Genomic DNA, 24885 nt, shown 5'->3' with positions numbered 1-24885 from the left:
GCCTCTAGGGTGACCCCAGTGATCCCCACTGCCTGATGTTCATGACTCCTGTTAGTGTAGGCTGAATCTAGTGACTTCTAGCAAATAGGAGACCACCAAAGTGATGGGATGTTGCTGATCCAAGATGAGGCTTCCATCCTGCTGGCCCTCTCTTCCTCTCTCACCTGCTCACCATGATGGAGGCCAGCTGCCATGGTGTGAGCTACCCTGTGGAGGCCCACATGGTCAGGAACTGGGAGCTGCTTCTAGCCAGCAACTAGTGAGGATCTGAAGCCCTCAGTCCAGTAGCTGCAAAGAACAGAATCCTGCCAACAGCCACATGAGTGAGCTTGGAAATTGGTCCTCCCTGGTAGAACCTTCAGATGAAAACACAGCTTCTTGATGACGGTCCTATGAAAGACCCGAAACCCTGAACCAGAGGACCTGTCTAAGCCATACCCAGAAATGTGAGATACTGAATATTTGTTGTTTTAAGCCAGTAAGTTTAAGGATAATTTGTTACACAGAAGAGGGAACTAATATTATATATAACTATCTACTCGGACATCAAAAGGACTTCTCAGATGTAATGTCTAAACTAAATCTCGATTTCCTATCAGAGGAGAGAGAACAGAATACGTCCCTGCTAAAGCAGCACAGTTGGGGCAGAACCACCATGCGGCAGGTAGCGCTGAGGGTCAGGGTTTGGACCTGTAGGAGAAATCTCATGGCAGGAAGTAGCACGCCTGTGCGATGGGAAAAAATAAGACACAGGGTGGGCACCCCAACTCAGGGGAACACTCGGTCAAACCTATCGATTATCCCACTAAGTCATGTGGATTGGCTGAAGTGGCTAACTTTGATGCCACCTACATTGACACTGTCCAGTAGACGGACATACAGAAAGCCTGGTTGAGAAAGGACAGACTGCAACACCATGCCAAACCCCACAGACACTCAACGCCAAGTGCATGTCATTTAAACATTTCAAAAAATCCACCCCAACTCAGGCACGATGTTTAAATGCTTTTTAGGATTAAGAATCTAACTGAGCACTAACTATGGAGAAATGTTTTCAGCTTCCTTCTTATGTGAGCAATTTTGAGATTTTATTCCAAGTCTCCCTCAATAAAAATGGCAAAAACTAAGCTCTTCTCCAACACACCTCCATTCCAGGCAGAGATGGGGGAAAATCCTAAATCTGAAAATTTAGAGATAAGCTCCCTCTGTATATTGCATGTTTTTGTAACACCTTATATGGAGAGTGCGTGTGAAATAAAGTGTGTTCTTTCACATATGCTTACTCGCTTGAGCTTCATACAAGCTGTGGAAGAAATGGAAATCATGACTTCATTGCCATTTTAAGTGGAAACTGATGCTCAGAAAAGTCAGAGACTTGCCTTAAGGTCACACAGCTGGTCCATTCTGGAACCTGCTCTAGAATCAAGTTTCCTGATGCCCGAGCCAGAGAGTCACCCATTCCTTTGCTGCAGAAGCCCAGCTTGACCTGGAGAGGCGTCCACCCTGGGATTCATCCAACACGTTGGGAGAACAGGCCCATCACCAAAACCACGCTCACCCAGGCAGTGGAGATCCACCTTGGATAAGGGGAAGCCAGAGGGTCCTGTGTGGCTCTGTGGTCAGAAGGAAAAAAGGAAGCATGTTTGGCACAAGACGGTGATGGACACCAGATCTGTCTCTCAGGCCAGCCGTCCAGGGGGTGGACTGTTTAGCTTCACTCTCTGAAGACATGAGCACACTGATTAGGGCCCCGGTACCCCATGCAGGATGCAATACAAAAAGGGCTGTGAGGAACTGTAGGGCACCCAGGAGTTGCGGGGTCTCAGGTGCGGCCCCGGCGGTGGGCGGAGGTGAAAATGGCATTGGTGTGAGGCTGCGGGCGCTCACAGACCCCGCCTCAGTCATTCCGAGAACAGGTCCATGAGAAAAGGGACTCAGCTGTGGACCCCACCTGCCCACCACCTCATGGTCTACAGATCTTTGCAAGAGTGGAGTGCACAGGAAGCAACCAAAGATGCTGAGTTCGGGGTCCAGATCTGGTGAGAGGGAAGCAGCACTCTCGGGAAGGGAGGGGGGAGAGAATCGGGAGTGGATGGAGGTCCTGGGCGATGCGCAAACTCAGTGGGGACTTTGGACATCCCAGCTGTCTGAGTGGAGGTTTGAGGAAATCTTATATACTAAAATCCAGGGAGGCCCTGATGACCAATGACCCTGGTAATGAAATTAAGGCCTGGAGGGTGTAATGACTTGCCCGCATCATCGAACTCCCAATCTGGTGCTCTTTTCGCTATATCATGCATTTACATGATACCCCACATCGCTGGGCTCTGTGGGATTTCCCCAGCCAACTCTGGGTGACAGCCTGATGGTCACATGATAAACACCCAGCTCTCCCCATCCTTGTCTGGCCCGGCTCTCTCTCTCCTGAGTGCCAGTTTCTGCCTGCCCTGCGCCTGTTGACTCAGTCTAAAGGAATGCTCATTTTCTAAAGGTTTGCTCTCATTATATAGTCAGTGACAGGACTTTGCAAATCCATCCCTAGCTTATTGATCCTGACAGCATGCTCCAAGGGGCACGCAGTGAGCATGATCTCCTGTGGGAGGACCACCCAGGAGCAGCCTCCGAGTTTTTGGGCTGTGCCTGCCTGCCCAGTGCAGGCTCAGAGCGAGGCTTCACTGATCATGGACGGCATGTTGTTCATTCATTCACTAACAGCGAATCCAACAGCGGAGCTCTGAGGTCTAGATCTAGAACCGCAGGTCATGGGGCAATTGGCCCCTTGACAGCACTTCCCCAAAAATGGAGGCTGGAGACAAGTTTAAATCACCCTGCAAAGTGGTAACATTCACAGCAGCCCGTCATGACTTCCTTCCACACGTTTGTCAAGTACAAGTATGTGCCAAGCACTGAGTTACATGCCTGGAATTTACTGGTGAGCAAGACTGACACATGGTCTGGTGTCAGGGCAGGAATGCGGAGAAGACAGATGAGTAGCAGTTAGACAAAGTGCAGGGCAGCTGAGCTGGGGACGCACACGTAGCCCAGGGATGGACAGAGGGGCTGGGGGACCAGGCTGGCGAGAATGCGCATGAAGTTAGCTGCGGCAGGAGAAGTTGAAGGTGCCAACGCAGCGGCCAGAAATGGGTTTGTTCACCACATCAGGTTATGAAGAAGCTGGTTCTCTGAGACTCAAGAGTCAGTCTTCAACCTTAACTCCTGGAAACCCTTGGGCAAATGGCTACAGTAGAGACATCTACTTCATCACTCATTTCTCCAGAACTCCCTGGCTGGGCTTCTTTCACTTTGGGGAGCCTGGGAAGACCATGTATTACGGCATTTAAACTACAGATTCTGGAAACAGACCCAACTCTGCCTCTCACTAGCTGGGTGACAGGGCAGGTTCCCTAATGACAGTGCCTCTGAGACCCAAAATGGAGATAATCGGAGGATTTCTGGAAGATATGTCAGTCAGGCTTCTCTGGAAAGACAGAATCTATCTCTATCTATCTCCTTCATGTGTATCAAGAAATTTATTTGAAGACGTTGGCTCATACGGTATGGGGACTGGCAAATCAGAGACCCATAGGGCAGGCTAGAAACACAGGCGTAGGAGTTGATGCTGCCAGTCTTGATGAGGAATTTCTTCTCCTCCAGGAAACCTCAGCTGTTGCTCATAAGGCCTTTCAACTGATTGGGTGAGACCCACCCATGTCATGGAGGGTAATCTCCCTTTGCTTAAAATCAACTAATAGCAGAGGCACCTGGGTGGCTCGGTCGGTCAAGCGTCCGACTCTCGATTTCGGCTCAGGTCATGATCTCAGGGTTGTGGGATCGAGCCCTGTGTTGGGCTCCGTGATCAGCATGGAGTCTGCTTGAGATTCACTCCCTCTCCCTCTGGCCCTCCCCCTCCCCTTCCCCTTCGCACTCTCTCTTAAAAAAAAAAAATCAACTGTTGGCAGATGTTAGCTATATTTACCAAGTACTTTCACAGCAACACCTAGGTTTGTCTTTGATTAAGTAACTGGGTGCTATAGCCTAGCCAAGTTAAGACATAAAACTAACCATCACAGAGCCTGGAAACAAGGTAAGGTAAGTGTAACACTTACCCCAGTCCCTGCCACAGAGATTCTTATTTTTAATTTATTTGGGCACCGGGCAAAAGTACATCTAATTTCTCCCATATTGTGAGGGAATATTAGTACACCCAAGTACAACCTAGTTTGGGGTCCACATCCAATACCCCAGTCCCCTCTGAGCCAGCTCCTGACCGTTTGTGCCTGTAAAAGCCTCTCTCTGTACTGGCCAGAGGGTATCTCTTCATCACAAACTTCGCTGCCACAGGAAGCTATTAATAAAGGGCCCCGTAAAAGCTGCCAGAATTCTAATCCTCCCTCAGACATTGAGGGGAGCTCAGGACTACATCTCTCTATATTAGAGCCAATATGAGGGCTTTTATTTTTAACCAAGACTGTTACTAGTATTTTCATGAGCTAGAATTCTTCAATACCTTAAAGGAGAGTGGAATCTCCTTTCTTCTGTCTGGTGAAATTCCTTTCCTCCTCTTATTTTCAATGCTACAAAAACTCGGGGCCGATGGAGGAGTGGTGGGGACTAGAGCAACAGAGGCATGTAAAACCAGAAATACAATTAAAGTTTACTTTACTTATGGCTTTGTCTTTAATAGGACTTGACAGTAGACCAGTATCCCATCACCAAAAGGACATACGGCTCTGGAACAATGGTTTCGATAATGGTGGCTACAAGTTCTTTTCATGGAATTTCTTTCCTTTTCTATGTCTTGATCTAGAATCCAAATATATTTGGGGGGGAGGGACAGATGATGTCTGCCCTTCTATATGGGTCCTCCGTGGTTAAGATCAGAGCAAATATAAAGCCACATACAAGTTATAGATGTGAGAAGATTTGCCCTAAGTGAAGGATGCTGGGAGGCTGCTCATGAGAGGAACACCATGATTCTTTTAGAGAGAGGTCCTGTATCCTATGGTCAAGGGTACAGGCCTGGGGTCAGATTTCAAGTACAAATCCTGGCTCTGCTACTTACTGGCTGGGTGATTTGGATGAGTTACTTAACCTCTCTGTCTGTGCCTCAGTTTCTTCTGTTACTGTAGGAATAAAAGTTCTCTAAGTATGAAGTACTTGGCACATGGTAAACATTTAGTTTAACTACATTATTAGTGTTAGTATTATTTTCACTACTCTTATTAGTAGTAGAACCCAACTCAAGCAAATATTTAAAAAAAAAAACAGCAAAACACAACGCAGGAAGTTTATTAGAAAAATAATGAGTTATTTTATAGAATCCAAAGAATCGGCTTTAGGAAGGCATGAGCCAGGCCAGCCCCAGGAACCTCAGGGAAGAGGGTGCCCAGGATGTTCTCATCCTTCTTCTCTCTGCCTTTCTCTATCCTTTGTTCTCATGATAAAAATACAGGTTTTTTTCTCTTTCATGCTACTCATTCATCACCATTTGGCTGTGGCCCAGCACCACATCATCTTCACCCAGGGAGTCAGGCTCAAGGAGCAACCTCTTGTTGCCAGAGCAAAGAGAGAAGGAAGCCTGGCAGACCAGCTAGCGCTGCGAAAGCTGCTGCTCAAAGACGGGCCCCTGTCACATTTGCTCCTGAGTTCCATGGCTGAGCCTGAGAGCAACAGGGTGGAAATGCAAGAGGGCATCGCCAGTGGAATAAGAGTAAAATGATCTACTGCAAGAGTCATTGAAAGGACCCCTTGAGTTGGACCATAGGGGAAATACCTCCTCCCAACAAAAGTGAAGCGAAGAAGAACCCTATGTGTGTTTTCTAGGGGAATCATATGCCAAAATGCTACACACACACACACACACACACACACACACACACACCCTTCAGAGGGGACTGGATAAAAAGAAATAAGAGAGCTGATTCACCATGGGGCGCCTGGCTGGCTCAGTCAGCAGAGCCTGCGACTCCTGATCTTGGGGTTGTAAGCTGGAGACCCACATTGGGTGTAGAGATGACTTAAAAATAAAATCTTTAAAAAAAGAAAGAAAGAAAGCAGATTCACCAGAGCGAAACTCACGAATGAAGATGATCCGACTGGCGGTAGGGAAGCCACATTAGTGATTAGAAGTTTTTAGAACAATAGGCAGTTAGACATGCTTGAAATCAAAGGTTACCATAAAAAGGATATGAGACTCTCAGAAAGGCATTCATTGGGGGATATTGTTAACTGGGGAGAATGTTGTCTCTCAGGGCCAAAGCTGCCCTGAGAACATTCTGGTCCAAACTCAGGACCAGGATCTGGAGAAACCAGGTAGATTTAAGCTCTCTTGGGAGCAGCCAGGCTACACAATCAGGGACTCGGCTGGATCTAGAGAATGGACCCAAGGAAGGAGTGAAACCAGAGACAACACGCAGACACGGTCAGCACCAAGACTGAGGTGGCCCAGCCAGGCAATCCCGCGGTGCCCTGTGATTTGTCTTCCTATCCACAGTCTGTGCTCCAAATTTCCATGCTGCTTCAGAACAGTTCTAGGACTCAAAACAACCGACCCAACACGCGCCACTGAAATACATCAGAAAGAACGGGAAAGAATGAAATTGCAGAAATTCTACTTATAGAGGAGTCATCGAACCCCTTGTGCAGTGGCTGAGGACCCGCCAGTCACTGAAGAGGTATTTTTGGTTTTGTTTCTGTTGTTTTGAGGGGTCTTGATCCAGTACTATCCAAAAAGAAAGAGATAATAATAATACTGATTTCCTTGACAAATATTTATTGTCTGCAGTGTTCTAGGAGTTGAGGGTATGACAGTGAACAAAAAGACAAAATTGTGTGACCTTGTGGAATTTACTTCCTACCTGGGAAAGATTGACAAAAAAAATTAATATGGTATGTATGATGTTGGAAAGCTGTGTGTCCTGGGGAACAAATAAAGCAGAGGATGAAGACTGAGAGTTACTGGGGGAAGGTTTGAGACTTTAAGAATAGAGGTCAGGGAACCCTTTGCCAAGAGGGTGATGCTTGATTATAGACCTAGAGGAAGTGAGAAGTGAGCCAATTGTGCATCTGGGGAAAAGCAGTCCCAGACACAGAGAAACAGGACAAGCAAAGGCCCTCAGATAGAGCCCACTTGGTGTGTTGAGGCACTAAGAGGAGATGAAGGTGGGTGGGCTTAGCAAGGGGAGAACAGAGGAGATGAGGTGGGGGTGGGGTGCACATCGTGTGGACATTGGCTGTTCCATACCAGGATCTTGCAATGACCCTCTGAGATCTGCTGTTGTTAACCCCAGAGAGGTTAAGTCACAAAGCCAGTGTGTGAAGGGGTCAAGACACACTCATGAGTGTGTGGCTCCAAAGTCCATGCTCTTCCCACTGCTCGCTGCTCACATCTCTCCTGCAACTCTTTAGGGATGAGGAGTGTGAGCATGGGAGCTAGCCACAGCTCCATGCACACCACCGTGTGACCCTGGGCAACTTACTCCACCTCTGTGAGCCTCAGTTTCTCATCTGTAAAATGAGTTTGCTAATACTTCACAGGATTATCACAGGATCAGGTAAGATACTGAGTCGGCAATGAGCCAGAGTATGCTTGTGTGTTTCCAAGCTACTCTGGGGCTTTTTGCCCATTGCATTAAAAAAAAAAATTTTTTTTTTTAATTTGTGATTTACACACATACACGGGTACACAGAGAACTCAAACCAGACCATAAAAAGAAATAGAACAAAAGGACAGAAATGGAACCACAGAAATGGGAGATGTGACTAAGAAGGAAGCAGAGAAGGAGGTCCTGAGGACCCCCTGAGGCAGGGGTCCCAGGATGGGGACACAGACACTAGGGAAGATAGAAGAAGCCTGACAAAGCCGACAGAGACAGACTGTGTTGGGTGCAGGCGCCTACCAGCAAAGCGCACTTTGCATTTCCAGCCCACACAAGGCCTTTCTGTTGTGCCACGGTTATCCTGTCTCAGAAGTCCCACTGGAGTGGCCACACCTGTCCTCTTTTGCTCCGGCAGCTCTGCTCTCCCCAGCAATCAAGGGCCACAGTGCAGGCTCACAGGGCTCTGCGGGCTTCAGGTTGTCTGTTTGTTCCCCAGCAAAGATATATAGAAGGACAACAAACGTTCAGTCTCCTACTGCTGTGGCCGAAATGTTTGTGTCCCTCTAAATTCGTAGGTTGAAATCCTAACCCCCAAAGGAGACGGTATTTAAAGGTGAGACCTTCGGGAGGTGCCTAAGTCATGAAGGTAGAGCCCTCAGGAAGGGGATGGGTGCCCCCTACAAGAGGCCCTGGAGAGCTCTGTACCCCCGTAGCTGTTGGAAGCCTGTGAGGATACAGCCGGAAACCTGGCATCTGGAGGAGGGCTCCCACCAGCCATGCCGCGCCCTGATCTTGGACTTCCAGCCTCCAGAACTGCTCTTCCTAAGCCACCCAGGCTGTGGGACTCTGTTATCACAGCCCAAATAGACTAAGACACCTACCTAACGGCCCTCACTCTGAACTTGGGGAAGACGAGCCGCATCAAGACTCACTTACTAGCAAGTCAGAGACTGAGACTGTCAAGGGGAAAGCTGTGAACCACCCCTTCACATAGGGCTTGTCTCTCTCTCACAATCATCAAAGGCCCACAGGAGGAGCATCATGGGGCGCTTGTGGCTAAGGACAGAGCTTGAGGCTCAAATTGGACACAGGTGCAAGGGAGAAGCACTTGAAAGAGACACAGGGAAATGAGGGGTCATGTGTGTTCCGCTCACTGTACTTAACAGGGCGTCGTCCACGCTCCCCGTGATAGAGAGACTGTTAACCGACAGCAGCTTCAGACGGGAAGGGTGCAGGTAGCTCTGGGCTAGCCCACCATCCAGCCACTGCCAACACCCCCTCCAACAACCTGCCCCAGTTGCTTGGGGGTCCACCCAGGTGGGGCAATGACTGCGGGACGCTGTGCCTCGTGGCTTCAGTGGGAATTCACCCCAAAGACAGCCACCTGTCCAAAGCATGCTGGCATGTCGGGAAAATCACCCCATGGATGGTTCCTAAGCTTGGTTCTTCCTCTCTAGCAAGGCTTCATGCCATAGGAGTTTTCATTTTTAAAACAAAGTGTCGTTATTTTGCCAGGAACATTGTAATCACAAGAAACGCTTAAAAAAGAGAAGAGTGTTCTGACTACATTTTGATTCTTTCTTTCAGATTAATGTCATCTTATGCCCAACAGCCTAAGATCCAAATTAAACAGAAGCTGATGTCCTTTGTTAAAAGAGCCGTTAGTGTTCATTAGCAGGTGTCCTTCTCCCAAAGCACAAGTTCCCTTGTTAGGGGACTGATGACTGCTTTGTAACACACACTAGTTATACTTGAGAATAATAGCTGCGTTCTCATGTCAGGACCCATGGAGTGGCTACGATTTTCCCTCCTTGTGAGAGCACAGACATTTCGTGGATGTGACAGAAGACATGGGTCTCCTGGATAAGAGATGAGAGATGTTATTCAAACAGCAGCCTCAGCTCACAGAGCGTCAGCATCTCAGCACCAGTTCCCCGCCCGGAGTCTGCAGAGCAACGGGATGGGCCCGGAGGGGTGACGAGCACCCACTGGGTGGCACGGTGGCAGAGGAAACCAGGGCCAATGGCCGGCACTTTTTGAGTGAGCTGAAACCATTGTAGCAAGCAGATGACGAGCCATCCCCCCTCCTCCTGGGGAGTGAGCAGTTTCACGGTAGTCAGGCTGGACGCACCTTGACCTACGTAGTGTGTGTGACTAGCTCAGGAGCTGCTGGGCATCAGGAGATGGGTAGCCCCACAGTCTGGGCCACACAGTGAGAACACGCAGGCATGCTCACACCCATGCATCTGCCTCCCCAACACATTCATCTAGTCAAGTGATCTCTTCTCCAATCATTCCATTATATGGTAACTTTAAATAATGTCCATGCTACTTTATAGACAACGGAGATTCTGGCCTGAGAACCGTATCTCCCAGGCAACCCATCTCTCTCTCCCTCGAGAATATAACACTTCTCAGAAGAGTACATTAGAATTAAATATAAAACCAAGTCTTTTGCCTCCTGTTCATGTGGTTGGCCTACGCTGATTTTATTTACAGAGTCACTGAGGCCAAGAGAGGTACTTGTTTTATGGCATGGGGTGGGAGCGGGCTGGGGGTCAAGGAGGGGAGCTCTGTATACCCTGCTGTTACATGTAGCTCTTAGAGCAGATAACTAAGGAAAGTGTTGGATGGTAAGTGTGTTGGGATATCTATTAACAACATAGCTCACAAATGCTTTTCAAAATGTCATTAGACATCTTTCCTCTAAGCATGGTTGAACTTCAGGTCACCTTCATGTGCGTAGTGTGGAAATCTGTTACCCAAGGTGGCAGTTCATTAACCGTGTCTTTTAGTTTTCTGCATTCTGATGCTTTGATATGTGGGGCCTTGCTGGCCCTAGAGGGACTGACCCCACCATCCCCAGGGTTAATCAAGTCCTAGAGCTAGGGAACTGGCCCAGGAACATGTTTCTTAAGTGCAAACCAGCTAATGAGAGCCCACACCCCCTCACCTTCCACTATTGGGCTCCTACACCATGGGCCACTATCCACCTGCACTGACCACCCCAGAGCCATGTACCAGACAACTAGGGACAGCCGTATGCCCCAGAGCCTGCTGAAATTACTCAAACTAGCCAATCCTAAATCTGCTTCCCCTGCCTCACCTGTTCCTTCCCATGGAAACAACCATGAAGACCCTTGCCCACAGTTCTCCCCTCCTCCCTCTGTCTCCTGACCGACCTTGGTGCTTCCCTGTGTGGCCCTGCATGGTATGGCATGCCCCCTCTGCCTAAAAACTGGGTCTAATAAATTGTCTTCCAAGGGCAGTCATCTCTGTTGGCCTTACTGTGCCCCAAATTTCCTATTAAGATGCTATGTTTTAAGACAGGCAGTAACATTTGTACTTGGCCTCTGAGTGACCGGAGAGAATCCAGTGTTGTATTCAAGTCTCCTGCTTCTCTAAGTGCAACAGGGAGGTTTCGCTCTCCTTCTACTGATACCGCAGAGATCCAGATATTATATGCAGCTGCCCATCTGGCATCCCTGCTAAGTGTTCCCGAGGTAGCTCTCCCTGCCCTGTACCAAATGGAACTCTAAATCTCCCCTAAAATATGTGCGTATATGCACATGTGCACGCGTGTGCACATGCACACACAATGCACACGCACACGTGCACACACACACACACACACAGTCTATTCCTGCCTTCATACATGGCATCTCCATTCACTAAGTCGCTTAAGCCAGAAAATGTACTGTCATTCTTGACCCTTCTTCTTCCTCCATCCCAATCTACCACCCAACGTCACCAGTTCTACCACAAAGATGTCTCCCCATCGTACCATGTCTCTCACTCTCTATCACCCGACTCTGAGCCACTATCATTTCTAGCCTGGACTATTTCAATAGTCTCTCCCTCCATCTCTCCATATAATAGCCCAAACCACTTTTGTAAGCGATGGATCATACACCCAGAATGCTTTCCTTTAAAACATCCATGTGTACTGAGAATAGAACATGGAATCCTTCCTGTGTAAGAGCTGAGCCTGACCCCGTCTTCAAACAACTCTCACTGCTTCACCTTTGCTCACGATGCTCCATCCACCCCATCTTTCCTTTCCCATCTGGAAATCCCTTCTCCCCATTCCTGGTCTGTGTGGTAGACGTTACTGGCCCTCAGCAAGATTTCTGGTTCTCTCTCCTTCCAGGCTCATGTCTCCTTGAAATCAGGGATGGCCATGAGATTTGCTTTGGCAGCAAAATACCAGTGACACATGTCACTTCAGAAGCATTCAGAGCTGGAGTGCATTTCTGCATGCTCTGTTCCTGGCCACAGTGCTCTTGGAAGACAAGTTAACATGGAGGGCCCATAAGATCAAAGTCTCCTCTACCCACTGAGCTACATGTGGAGGGCAGCTGCCCTGAAGAGTTACCCAGACACTCAGCCAAGTGAATGTGAGTGAAAAGTAAAATTTTAACGTCAAGCCACAGAGATCTGGGGTTGGTCGTTACTACCTATTTTGACTCTCACAGCCTGGCTGGGAAATTTTCATCCTCCCATTAAGAAGCCTTCCCTGACTCTGCCTTAAAGAATCACACACACACACACAGACACTTCCCTAAATTCAATTCCCCCCTGTTATTCTCCCACAACCTTTTTTACTCTTCCTGCATAGATAGACTTTTTCAAAAATTTGTAATTATGTATATAATTTGTATTTATTTGCTCATTATTTGCCCTGCCAACCAGGTTATAAACTCCACCTGGGCTGGAACCTTATCTGGTTTGATTATCAGGGAGCCTCCACTGGGCCTGTGCACAGAGCCTGCACACAGTAAGCACTCAAACAACTTCTCCCAAATGAGTGGACAAGTGAACAAACGAGCAAGTGAATGCTCTGCGGAAAGATCTGTTGCCTATGGCGGGCACATCAGCTGGTACCCCCTTCCGCCGAACCCACATCCCCCCTCCTCCTCTGTTATTCCTACCCCTTCTTCTGCTGGTACTGCCTTAGGCTCCTTTCTTTTCTCCTTCTCTTTCTTGCCTTTTCTCCACTTTCGTCCCCGCCTAGGATGGTGATAGAGACCAGAGGGCAGGATTGCCTTGCCATCTTAACTAACCGCGTGGTAGATTTTGATCTCAAGATGAGTGAAAAGAAAGAGCTAGAAGTCTGTTCTCACTCTTTGCCTTGGGGATCTGAAGGAGAGTCTCCAATCCCTGTTTCCTCTGCATTCTGCGTGGGCGTGCCCACCGCAGGCTGCCCCCGCCCCTCCACTGTCTCCCTCTCCGAGAGTGACAGGACCAGCCAGAAATCTGACAGTATCTCAGGCTCTTGCCTCTCCACTCCATGCCACACCGAATGGGTCACTCGGTCCTGCACACTCTATCCCCAAAGCACGAAACCTGTCCATCCCCTTCTGCACCCCATTCTGCCGGCTCATGCCCACTCTCCCACCTGAATTCATCACATCCCCTCCTAACTGGCCTCCCAGGCTCTAAACTACCCCCATCACGGCCTCTGATCCGGGCTGCCTGGGCATGCGTCCGCTGAGATCCAGGGCTCCTGTACCTCTAAGATAAAATGCACGTGGTCCAGCCTGACCTGCAGGGCCCTTCACACTGAGCCCAGCTGGCCTCTTCATCTCCCTCTCTTGCCTTTCGCCCCCCACACCCAACATTCTGGCCATACTGGACCCTGGCAGTTGTCAAAACCATGTGGTGCCCATCCTGCTAAGAAGTTTTTCTTATCTTAATGTTAAGTCATTCCTCTTCAGGGAAGAACTGCCTACACTTAGCAAAATACCTAGATAAACCGCTTTGGAATAGAAGATTAGGCTCTAAGACATGGTTAGAAGGAAGTAAACAAGAGATAGCTAAACCACACTACATGAGAAATGAACAGGAATTTTTTCCCCTTTTTTTTTTTTTTAAATGTGAGATGTAGTGTACATCTAGAAGAGTGAGCAAGTCATATATGTTCAGTTTAAAAAATAATTAAAAAGGAACTCCCCATGTAACCATCACCAAAGTCAAGACAGAACTTGAGCAGGATCTCAAAAGCCCTCCCCTCATGAGCCCCTCCCGGTCACAAGGTCCTGTGAGCAGGAGTCTGGGGCAGGGCGAAACTGGAGGGGAGGACACTCGAGCAGGGAGATGACGCTGTGGAAAGCTAGAGAAACCAAGAGAACTTTTAAGCACAGAAAGCCTAATATTTGTGTTTCAATTAGCTCATGTGTGTTGCTGCTATGTAGGCCTTTTTGGCCTCAATTTTCAGGAGAATTTTGATCCCGGGCTGAGGGCAGGGGTGACTGCAACAGGGAAATCAAGGGGGATGGGTCCCGTGCTTGAGCTGTTCTGGGGCAGAGGTCAAGGACCATCTGCACGATGCAGGGAGGAAAAGGAAAATTCAGAAGAAACTGGGAACTGGAACCAGGGGAGATCCAGAGCCTTGATGTGAGGCATGGCCATCCTTGGTGCTCTTCTTCACAGTCACATCCTGATATCAACTTGCCCATGTTCTCTTTGCAGGGCTGTGTGGCCTCCTGTTTGCCTTGTGCATGCATAATGCACGAATCTTGGCTGTTGGAACCTAGCTGTTGGGATGTTGCCATAGGGACCCAAGTGCCAAGAATGTTGGGAGCCCCTAGATCCATCTGGGCCCATTTGGGGGGCCACATGCAAGTGTCAAACCTCAAGGACCTACAAGAAGAAGATAAGAAACCCCTGTACAGAAATACCAAGAGCATCCCCATTCCAGTTCTGTTGATTATGGCTCTCTCTGCTTATTCTGGGATACAGGTTGTTATGGAGATGGGCGCGAACTAAAGTGGAATGAATCTGGGGAAAATATTGCAATGTAGAGAAATGCATTGGTTGTACAGCTTCTATGAAAGTTTACTCTTCTCAGTCAGGTGGGAGGTATCATACTGGCTACTACTAGCCACACTAGTTAGTGGTCTCAAGTTTCAGATGATTCTGCAAGGCGGGTCAGTTCTCTCCTTCCCTACACTATCCCAGGGAGAACAGGGCTAGCAAGGGCAGGGGTGGGGAGAGAAACTCCGGCCATTAAAGCTTCTGTGATGGAGGATGAACAGCTACAGCTCGGGAAGAGGCATGTACTTCCTCACCCTGAGCCCAGACTGAGAAGGAAGAGTGAGATAAACATTAAGCCACGTCTTGGCAGTGAGAAGTGAGAAACATCTGCTCTCAGGATGTTGACACTTCTCTGAGGGCTGAAAGGCAGACGCTGGTGGAAGTGCAACCTACAGAACCTCAGTGACTCCCACATGGGTTTGCAAGGTTGAAAGGGGAGTCCTGAGCCCCACTGAAGGTTCTGCTGCTCAGGTGGAGTCTGCCCACTGTGGTCACCGATAGCTTCATTCCCAAGGTTCTCTAGCAGGACCTGCGTCAACAGAAGTGCCTTGGGAGTCAATCTAGGAGCTGGAAGCTCAGGAAAGCCTCTCACTTTCCCAGTGTGCCTCCCACTCCCAGGGACCCGGGGTTTGCAGTACACCTTCCCAGAGCAGTGTAGGGATCCTGGAGGGAAGAGTCTGTTTTCCTGCATCGGGTCTGCTTGGAAATGATGAGCGCAACCTCAAAAAAAGTTAGGCTTTTCATTCCAAATGCTTGAACCACGGTCACAGAAAGATGTTAAATGCTAGACTCTGCTAACATTTGAAAGGAAGCAGGAAAACGGAAAAGGACACAAATGTCTAATACTTTGTACTTTTGATTTTTTTTCTTTCAGTACCTCTCAGAGCCTTTTGCCACATCAAAGCCAACTTTTTCACTGAGTTCATCCTTCTGCTGTGTGAGGGGTATGGGGTGTAGTGCTGTGGAAGAAACAACGGGGCCTCACAGATGGGTTTGCCCTCAAGAAGCCCAAAGTCCAATGGGACAGATAAAATGGGGCCGTGATTACCACAGACAGAAAGTGATAAATAGAACTAAAATGGTATGTAGTTTAGAGGAAAGAAAGGTTTATAGATAGGATTGCCAGATAAAAATCAAGATGCCCGGTTAAATTTGCATTTCATATAAACAATGTTTTTTTTTAGCATAAGTACATCACAAATATTGCTTGGGACATACTTATGCTAAAAAATTATGCATTGTTTAGCATTGTTTATATGAAATGCAAATTTAACTGTGCATCTTGGGTTTTTATGTGCTAAACCTGTCTCCTCTATTTATGGAAGATTTCACGGGTAAATAATACTTCATCTAAGTTTTCAAACATGGGCAAGATGGGGACATGTGGCAAGCCACGCCTGTCACACATTCAGGATGCTTTCTGACCCACTGCAGAGACTTCAGCACACTCGCAAAGGGAAACTGCGGGTTTACAAGAGGATGGGAAATTTTATTTCTGCTGCCTGTCACCATGGCCCACAAGCTGCTGGGAGGGGTGGGTCAGCGCAGCAGTCCCGAAGGGCTGGGTCATGCTGAGGTAGAAAACAACCCCCAGCATCAGCCTCTCCTGTCCTCGCTCCAGGACCCAGGCTGATGGGCAGGGGGGAGCAGGAGGGGGAGGCCACTATCTAGGACATTGCCAGTTGCCATGGCAAAGGGAAAGAATGTTGCAAGGCAAAGCATAGGCTTTTAAAACTTACACTCAGAAGCAACACACTCACTTCCATGAAAATGCCCAAGCTCAACAAGACAAGAAAACGCCACCCCACCACATGTGTGGGAGAAGAGGAAAACACATAGATATCTGGGAACAACCCTAAAGACCCCCTCAGTCAGCGCACTCCAATTACCAGACATACTTACAACCTGGCTTCAGATGCTCCTGCCAGCCCCCCACGCCCCAGCCCCCAATGCCAGGAGCACCCCCCCATCTAGTTCTGGGCTGTCACATTCTGACAGGCTGGGCAAGCAGCTTTACTCCCATTGTGACTGCCCTTTCCCTCCTGATGGTAGCCTGGAGATGACCAGGAAACCGGGTAGTACTGAGCCCCCTCGCAGCTAGGGAGAGATGCCCTAGAACAAAGGAGTTGGCTCCAAGGTGATTCTCCTAAGAATCCAAAGGGGACCCTGGAGATTTGCATTCATGTTTGGAACCTTCAGTTCCCCCAGGGTCGCTGTGGCAGCTCAGGTTCAGGTGGGGTGGGGGGGTCCAACGTGGTGACCCTCCCAAGGAGCCAGAGCATCAGGGAGCAGACCCAAGACTGACCCAGAGAATCTCTGGCACCAAATAGCAGCGTGCATTTAAAAATCAACATGGAAAGGAAATGAAAAACACTTGCCCAGGGCCACCCAGACCCAGAAACGGTTTACGAGGCGGTTTCTGGAAGAGGCATGACTAATGTTGTTATTGCTGAAAGCGCCTTGGCTGCGCGCCGTCCCCACCTCCGCCGCCGCCGTCAGGTGCGGCCCAGACAAAGGGGCCTTCTGTGCGCAGCGGGGACAAGGATGCCTGAGGAGCCAGACAATGGTGTGCAGGAGCCTGGGGGCCGCCCGGGGGAGCGGAGGGGGGAGGGGGAGGGGGCGGCGGGGGAGGCGGAACCTTGGCCCTGGCCCTCACCCTTCGTCACCCCTGGCCGATGAAAGGGGAAACCCGGAGCCATCCTTGGGCTGCCAGGGATCATTAGCACCTGCAAAGAGGAGAAGCAGAGCCCGAGCCACGGGGTACAAAAGGCGCAGGGCAGGGACCCTGGCGCGGTAGCCCTGTCTGTCTGCCCTTGGAGCCTCATGTGTTAGCAAACATGCCTGGCACGGCCCCCGTGTCAGGAAACAGCGGCCCTTTACTGACCACTGGCCCTGCGCGAGGCCCTGAGTCACCCCCTGCAATCACATAGCATTAGCTAATTTCGCCCTCACAGCAAACCCTACCAACAGAGATTTATTAGCCCCAGGTTAGAGTGAATGAAACTGAGGTTCAGAGAGGTTAATGACCTGTCCAAGGTCACACAGCTGAGGCTGAGATTCATCTCCAAGTCACAAGAAAGCCTGCTCCCAAAGCCACAAGCCACACCCACTAACGCTGGCAGGAATGCCACTTCCCTTCCCCGGAGCAGCGCCAGGTGAGAAAAAGAGCGAGAATCACCGGCACCTGGGGCGAAATTGAGCGGAACACCAAAAAACCTAGTAATCGGGATAAATAATACCTTAGTGCAATATTTTATTTATTTTCTTTTTTAAAAGATTTTATTTATTTATTTGAGAGAGAGCACGTGCACACATAACAAGGGGGGGAGGAGAGAGGGGCACAGGGAGGGGGAGAAGGAGACTCCCCGCTGAGCAGCGGATCCCAGGAACCCAAGATCATGACCTGAGCTGAAGGCAGACGCTTCACCAACTGAGCCACCCAGGGGGCCCCTTTAATGCAATATGTTTTAAAAAATCAAAATTAATGCAAAATATCTATGCTGCACAAAATACCAAAACTGTGACTAAAGACAGGATCCAGCCCACATGTGTGCGGCCCAAGGGTGACTCCCCCCTCACCTCACCCTATACTGGCCATGCCCCAGAAGGTGGATCCCTCCCTGGGGGGACAATGTGCACCCTCGGATACACATCCTCCAAAACATCTTCATCCCAACAGACAGAGATCCCTTCACCCCACTTCTCAAGCCCATGAGATCACAAGACCTGTTGCAAGTTCTCGAGCCTCCTCCCCTCCAGTGTGGCCAGCACTGGACAAAACCATAAGCTCTTTGGCATTTTAGTGTACCCTCTCAATTCTAATGCCTGCCTCTGACACTGGCGCGAGTTTTGCCCACGGCTGGCTCTCAGCGAACAGACTCAAGCTATGAAGGTTTCAGGCAGTGGTGCTCTTGGCTCTCAGCCCCAACTGCACCTAAGAAACTAAACATGTAGCAATCTGGGCCCTACTGGCCAATTGAACAGGAGCTCTGAGCATGGCCAGGGTATCTGCGTTCTTTTCTCTTTTTTTAAGATTTATTTATTTATTTTAGAGAGAGAGTGTGTGTGAGCCTGCAGAGGGGCAGAGGGAGAGAGAGAGAATCTCAAGCAGACTCCCCACTGAGTGCAGAGCCCAACACGAGGCTGGATTCCCACAACCCGGAGACCATGACCTGAACCAAAATCAAGAGTCAGACGCTCAACCGACTGAGCCACCCACGTGCCCCCAGGTATCTGTGTTCTTACCTTGTGCTCTCCTGGTGATTGTCAAGTGCAGCCAGTGTTAAGAGCCAAGGATTAAAGGAATTACTTATTCCTGGGGCTGGATCTGCATTTTCATAGTGGATACTGAAAGGCAAAAAATCCTTTAAGACCCATTTCTGAACTCAAATTATGGGAGTTAGTCTCCAGCGGGTCAGTAGATCCTTCCCAGCATCTCTCAATCATTACACATAGGCAGGTTCTTACTCAAAATAGCACCTGTATCTTCTATCTCAATTACCTGTCAGCAGTCGGAGGCCAGGATAACACCGCAACAGCTCCCAAACCTTACTTCATTCCATGGCTTTAACTCTTCAGAATGCCCAACAAGGAACAAAGTTCCTACTTGCTCATCTTTGTATCTCCAGCACCTAGCACTATGCTGACTCCAAAAAAAAATTTTGCTGAGTCGACCAATGAAAGATGAATTGTTATTTATCTCCTTTAGTCAGCTGTTTGTGTGACCTTACACTGTACCTGACTTACACACTCAGGGGATGTGTCAGCGGCTGTCCTCACCCCCAGGCTGCTCAGCACCCCGCTCCCTGTCCAGGGAAGCTCACCTCTCTGACCGCAGGAGGGGCTCCCTTACCCTCTGATCTTTGGTTGGGTGTGGTCAATGGGAGCCCTGGCAGATCAGAAGACAGAGTGAGGTCAGCCTGCTCAGCCAAAGTGCATTTGTTATGCTAACTGGGGGGCCATGCTTGGAAAAATCTGGGATCTTCAAACTTCGGACGTCCTCTAGGATTTCAGCTCTGCGGACCCCCTGAATGCTCCATGCTTACGGGGGTGGCTCAAGCCCTCCATAGTGAGAACTGGCACTTTCCCCGAGGGGCAGGATGCTGCACAGGCCTCACACCCACCCTGCTGTGGTAGGCAGAGAAGGGGTCCCCCAAAGTTGTCCCTGCCCCAATCTCCAGGACTTGTGAATAGATTATCTCAAAGAGCAAAAGGGACTTTGCAGCTGTGATTCAATCAAGTGCCTTGAGATGGGGAGATTGTCCTGGGTTATCCGGTAATCACATGGTCGCCTGGGTCCTTACAGCTGAACGGTCCGTCTCAGCTATGGTCAGAGGGAGATGTGACTGTGGAAAAATTGTCTGAGAGATCCATGTCACTTGCTTTAGAGATGGAGGAAGGGGCCACGAGCCAAGGGACATGAGTGCCTTCTAGAAAGTGAAAAAGTCAAGGAAAGAGATTCTCCCCTAGAACCTTCAAAAAGATGTGAGGCCCTGCCAGCCTCTTGATCTGAGCCCACTGAGACCTGTGTTGAGCTTCTAATCGACAGAACCGTAAGATAATAAATGTGTGTTGCTCTCGGCCACAAAGTTTGTGGTAATTAGTTACAGCAAATCGAAAACCCGCTTACTGTTACTCCCAGTGATCCACGTGGGGACTGCTTTAGTCCTTTCAGGGGCTGGAACAAAATACCAGAAACTGGGTGGCTTATAAGCCACAGAGATTTATTTCTCACAGTTCTGCAGGCCGGAAGTCCCAGGTGTCAGCATGGTCAGGTGAGGGCCCTCTTCTGGGTCACAGGCTTTTTGTTGTGTTCTTACGTGGCTGAAGGGGCAAGGATTTCTCTGGAGCCTCTTTTATTAGGGCACTAATCTCATATAGGTGGCTCCATCTCCCAAAGACCTCACCTCCTAACACCTAGCTTGGGCATTAAGATTTTTATGATATTGTAATTTATTATAAGAAATATATATGTGGTCTTAAGACTTCCATGGTTCCTGGCACCTTTGTAATTTCCTGAATGATAAGAGCAATAAGGGCATCTTTGTTCCCAGCCCCTAAAATAGCCCCAAAGAGATAAAGTTCAAATGGGTGTCTTTGCTACTCATAAGAAACCCCTTTCCACCGCACCCGAGTTTATGTGAATGAGGTGACTTTTGGAAAGCCGCTAAGGAAGAGGTCGGTGCCAAGGGATTAAAGGGTTAAAAATTGAGTTCAATCACCAATGGCCAATGGTTTAATCCATCCCACCTATGCAGTGAAACCTCCATAAAAAAAAACCAAACAAATGGGGCTCAGAAAGCTCCTGGGCTGGTGAACAAGAAGAATGTATCCACATGTCAGGAGGGTGGTGCACCCCAAACTCAGAAGCTCCTGTGCTTTGGACCTTCTGGCTCTTACCCTGTGTATCTCTTCACCTGGGTGTTGAAGGGAAGGAAAAATTCTTCCTCTGCTCTCAGAGTCTTCCAGCTGGACTAAGAATTAAATTGACATGGGACTGAGTAACTGGAGAAAAAAACCAAAGTTTTATTACGTGCATAGGAAGCCCAATAATAAATTGAAGACCCAAAGAAATGACCAAAGCAAGCAGTTTTTATACTTTTTAGACAATGAGACAATATATCTGCGAGGAATTGACAGGACCAAGAAAACTTAACTTTGGGGACTTCAATTAGTAAGGAATGCTAGACAGAATTTGGGCTGGGGTAGTAAATTAATAAGAGTAACAAAAGTTGTTTATATAGCCTCCTCTGCTCTAAATTTCTCACCTTTGGTGATAGGGATATCTCGTACCTCCTGGTACAGGAAAGGTAACTTTCACGCGGGAGGTTTATTTCTTGCTTTCAGGGGGACTGAGGAGGGTGAGTGTCCTTTTTGCATAGGCTGTCTCTTAAGTAACTTTCATTTAAAATAGTCAAAATGCCAGGGCGCCTGGGTGGCTCAGTCAGTTAAGTGTCCAACTCTTGGTTTCAGCTCAAGTTGTGATCTCAGGGTCCTAGGATCAAGCCCCGTGTCGGGCTCCAAGTGTGGAGCCTGCTTAAGATTCTCTCTCCTTCCTCTTCAGCCCTTCCCCATCACCCCCCATTCTCTCTCTCTCAAATAAATCAATAAAATCTAAAAAAAAAAATAGTTGATATGCCAAAGGGGGGCACATTTAGGGGTAGCCTGCCCTTGGTTCCTACATGGTGCATCTGTATTCCTTAATATCCTTTGTAATAGACTGGTAATCTACTAAATAAACTTTTTTTCTGAGTTCTGTGAGTGGCTCTAACAAATTAATCAAACCGAAGGGGAGAGTCATGAAAACCTCTGACTTCCAGCTCATTGGTCAGAAGCACAGGCAACAACTTGGATTTGTGATGGGCAGTCTTGTGGGACTACGCCCACAACCTGTGGGATCGGATGCTAGCTCCAGGTGGATGATGTCAGAATCGAGTTAAATTGTACGACACCCAGCTGATGTTGCAGAATTGCTTAATGTGTGGGAACCTTACATGTCTGGTGTCAGAGGTGAAGTAGCACAGTTGAGTACTGAGAGTAGAGGAGGGAAGGGAGCGTTTTTCCCTAGCAGATTTCAGCACACGAATTTTGAGGGGGCACATTCAGCCCATAGAAGGGACTTTGTGTTTCCTGTCCCTACCGCTCTGTGGGGTTAGACATCCCGGACCCCGACGGGAACGCACTCTTGCCAGGGGACCCCACAAGGGTCCCTTTGAAGTATAAGATATGGCTGCAGCCAGGGCACTTGGGACACTTTGTGTCTACTGGCCAATAGGCAAGAAGAAGAGTCGCCATCTTGGCAGGGATAATTAACCCTGATCAGCAGGAGGAGATGGGACTGCTTTTATTCGGCAGGGGTGGGCTGGAATATGTAGGGAACCCAGATGAGCCCCTGGAGTGTCTCTTGGTACTCCCTTGCCCAATTGCAATGAACACATGCAGCATCCATCCTGGCCGGAGGAGGATATGGTCCTCAGGAGCTCAGAACCTCAGGCATGAGGGTATGGGTCATAAGACCTGTTGGGGTGATAGCTTAGGAAGAGGGGAACTTAAAAAAACAGAGCGAAGGAAGACATTGACAGTGGTGGTGTTGCAAGACCCGCTGCAATGACAGCAGAGGTAGTTCTACCCACTAACCTCCTTCTCCTAGTTTCTCATTGGGAAGAAAGGCCCACAAGAACCATATTCCCCATACCTGCTTGGAGAAGGAATTCAGCCTGGCACAAGGGGTGGACTGTGGTGGCCATGGAGTGTGCCATTTAGCTCCGCCTTGGAGAGAGTCTGCTGCAGGGAGCATGGTGGACTGACGGTCTCCAGCAGCTGCACGTTTGGCTCCTCCAGGGTCTTCACTTCCTCTGGATGCTCCCAGCCAATGACTAAGCATGGTGGATACTCAGGCCGGACCATCGCTGCTCATCATGGGACTCTTCCAACAGGCATCCTTTGCTTGACGTCTCCCCAGAAGCCTGGAAAGACCCTTTCAAAGCTGCACAGCAGTTGGAGACCCTCCCCAGCCAATCTTCCTTCCCTGTCCCTCCCTGGGGGTCAGACCTGTGTCTCTGTCTGCAGGCTCTGCCCACTTTCACTCCTTCCCCCTTGTGCTTCACACACATTTCCCCCAACACATGTCCAGCACATCTCATCCTGTCCTGGTACCTGCTTCTCAGGACACCTAAACGCAACCCTGGACAAGAAAGGAAATGTCCACCTCACTTCCAAGCCAGAGGTCCATGTTGGCCCTCGTTCTGAGGCACAGAGATCTGGGGGACATTTATGATGGTTCCTCGGAGGCAAGTCTGGAAGAAGGCAGGAAGCCTGCCCAGTAAGATATGCCAGGGTGGGTCTGGGTCCGTAAGACAAGGTGACATTCTCTGTGTTGTGTTGTGTTTCTCTTCCATTTGTCCCAGAACCTTCGGTAGAGCCCTGTTTATAATTTCAGCCTAGTCTCTGCTCTACAGAGGCATTAAGGGAAGGACCTGCTCCGCACCCAGGAGAACTATGTCCCCTCCCCCACTCTGTGGTCAGAGTAAGGTAACAGCTGGGCCATGGAACAGCCGTCCCACAAGAGACCTCAGCAACAGGTGGCAGTGCTGTGGCTGGATGAGGAAATGGGGAGCCCTGAGACCTCTCCCCAGGGCCGCCAAGGAAGCCCTGGCCGCTATCAGAAAGAACTATGGGAAATGTTGCGAGAAGTGCCCCAGCCAAAAAGAGCTTGTGATATCATAACTGAGGTTCAACGGGAACATATAGGAGTTAAAGGACCCCTATATCCTCCAACTGGATGATCAAAAATCCAGTGACCACACTCATGCTACTTGGCTGCCCCATACACGTCTGTTTTGTTTTTTTTTTCCTTGTTTCCTGTGGTCGGAACAACTCCGATTTTCCCAAGCCCCTCAAACCCAGAGCGCCCACCCTTCTAGGCGCTGACTCCCTTGGCTTTCTATCACTGTTTCTGTAAACTTTAATGACCACAGACTCGCCAGGGGCATTTATTAAAATGGAAGTTCTTGGTGGAGCTCAGAGACTCTGATCCAGTAGGTCTGAGGTTGGTCTCAGGGTCTGAGTTTTAACAAGCAGCCCAAGTGCTTCAAATGCAGGAAGCTGCAGGCCCACCTCCGCTGAAGCCAGTGTTTCTCAAACTGCAGCGTGCATCAGAATTTCCTGGAGGGCTTTGAATGCACTGATGTCTGCCTCCTTGTCCCCAGAGTTTTTTCAGGAAGTCTAGGGTGGGCCCAAGCATTTGTATTTCCACCAAGTTCTCAGACGGCAATGACACTGCTGGTCCAGGGACCACGCTTTGAGAACCTTTGCTCTAAGAGAAACACTCCCCTCCCCCCGCAGTCCTCCATTTACCAGGAAGAGATGATCACATATGTTTACTTCTCTCCAGCTCTCTGATAAGACAAGAGGCTCCCGCAGACCCCTCACAACTGTCAGGGACCTGGACTACTGCACATCTCCCCTTGCCAGGTGGGTTGGGGTCAGGTCACAGCTCTGCGGGGCTCTGCAGACAGGTGGGTGTCGTCCAGGTGAATACAGGGAAGGAATCCACTCACATTCACAGGGTTCGGCCCCACCGGTGACTTCTCGTGAGCCCAGGGCCCAGCCTCATCTGACAGGGCAGGTCTCTGGCCCCTGGACGTCATTGGCTGGCCCCTGGTAGCTGTGCTCAAAACCAGCCTGTCCCCAGGAACTTCACAAGTAGAATTGTTTTCAAGCTGAGCAACTAACAGGTTGTGCCCCAGACAAGATTCAGTGACCAAATCAAACAGAGTCGATCTTAGCACGGCCCCTACAGAGGTGCTGATTGGCAGGGCCTCAGCTTTCAGTATTTTCAGGAGGCCTAAACACCGAGCAACAAGCCCACAGTCTGCAGGAAAAATGTAAGGATCACAGACCACCGCTGGACTGTGAGGTGTGAGATGAGGACATTATACAGAATCTCCCAGAACCTGGGGGAGAGCTTGCT

General features: G+C 49.2%; 1 protein-coding gene and 1 long non-coding RNA gene across 2 annotated transcripts in view; one reads left to right on the top strand and one right to left on the bottom strand.

Moving 5' to 3' along the window:
• Positions 1-24885, top strand: part of HSPH1 (heat shock protein family H (Hsp110) member 1) — a 467085-nt gene that overhangs the window by 264402 nt on the left and 177798 nt on the right. The gene's annotated exons all lie outside the window — the stretch shown is intronic.
• LOC145720810 (uncharacterized) lies at positions 1032-22977 on the bottom strand. The gene is made up of 3 exons (XR_014144021.1): positions 22609-22977; positions 18660-18761; positions 1032-1721 (listed from the first exon to the last, which is right to left on the bottom strand). It is a non-coding gene; the product is annotated as an uncharacterized LOC145720810 (long non-coding RNA).

The sequence above is a fragment of the Leptonychotes weddellii genome, chromosome 3 (assembly GCF_054177405.1).
Source record: "Leptonychotes weddellii isolate Sample4059 chromosome 3, ASM5417740v2, whole genome shotgun sequence".
NCBI lineage: Eukaryota > Metazoa > Chordata > Mammalia > Carnivora > Phocidae > Leptonychotes > Leptonychotes weddellii.
Note: the sequence above shows the minus strand (reverse complement) of the source record. Positions and strands in the feature narration are given on the sequence as shown.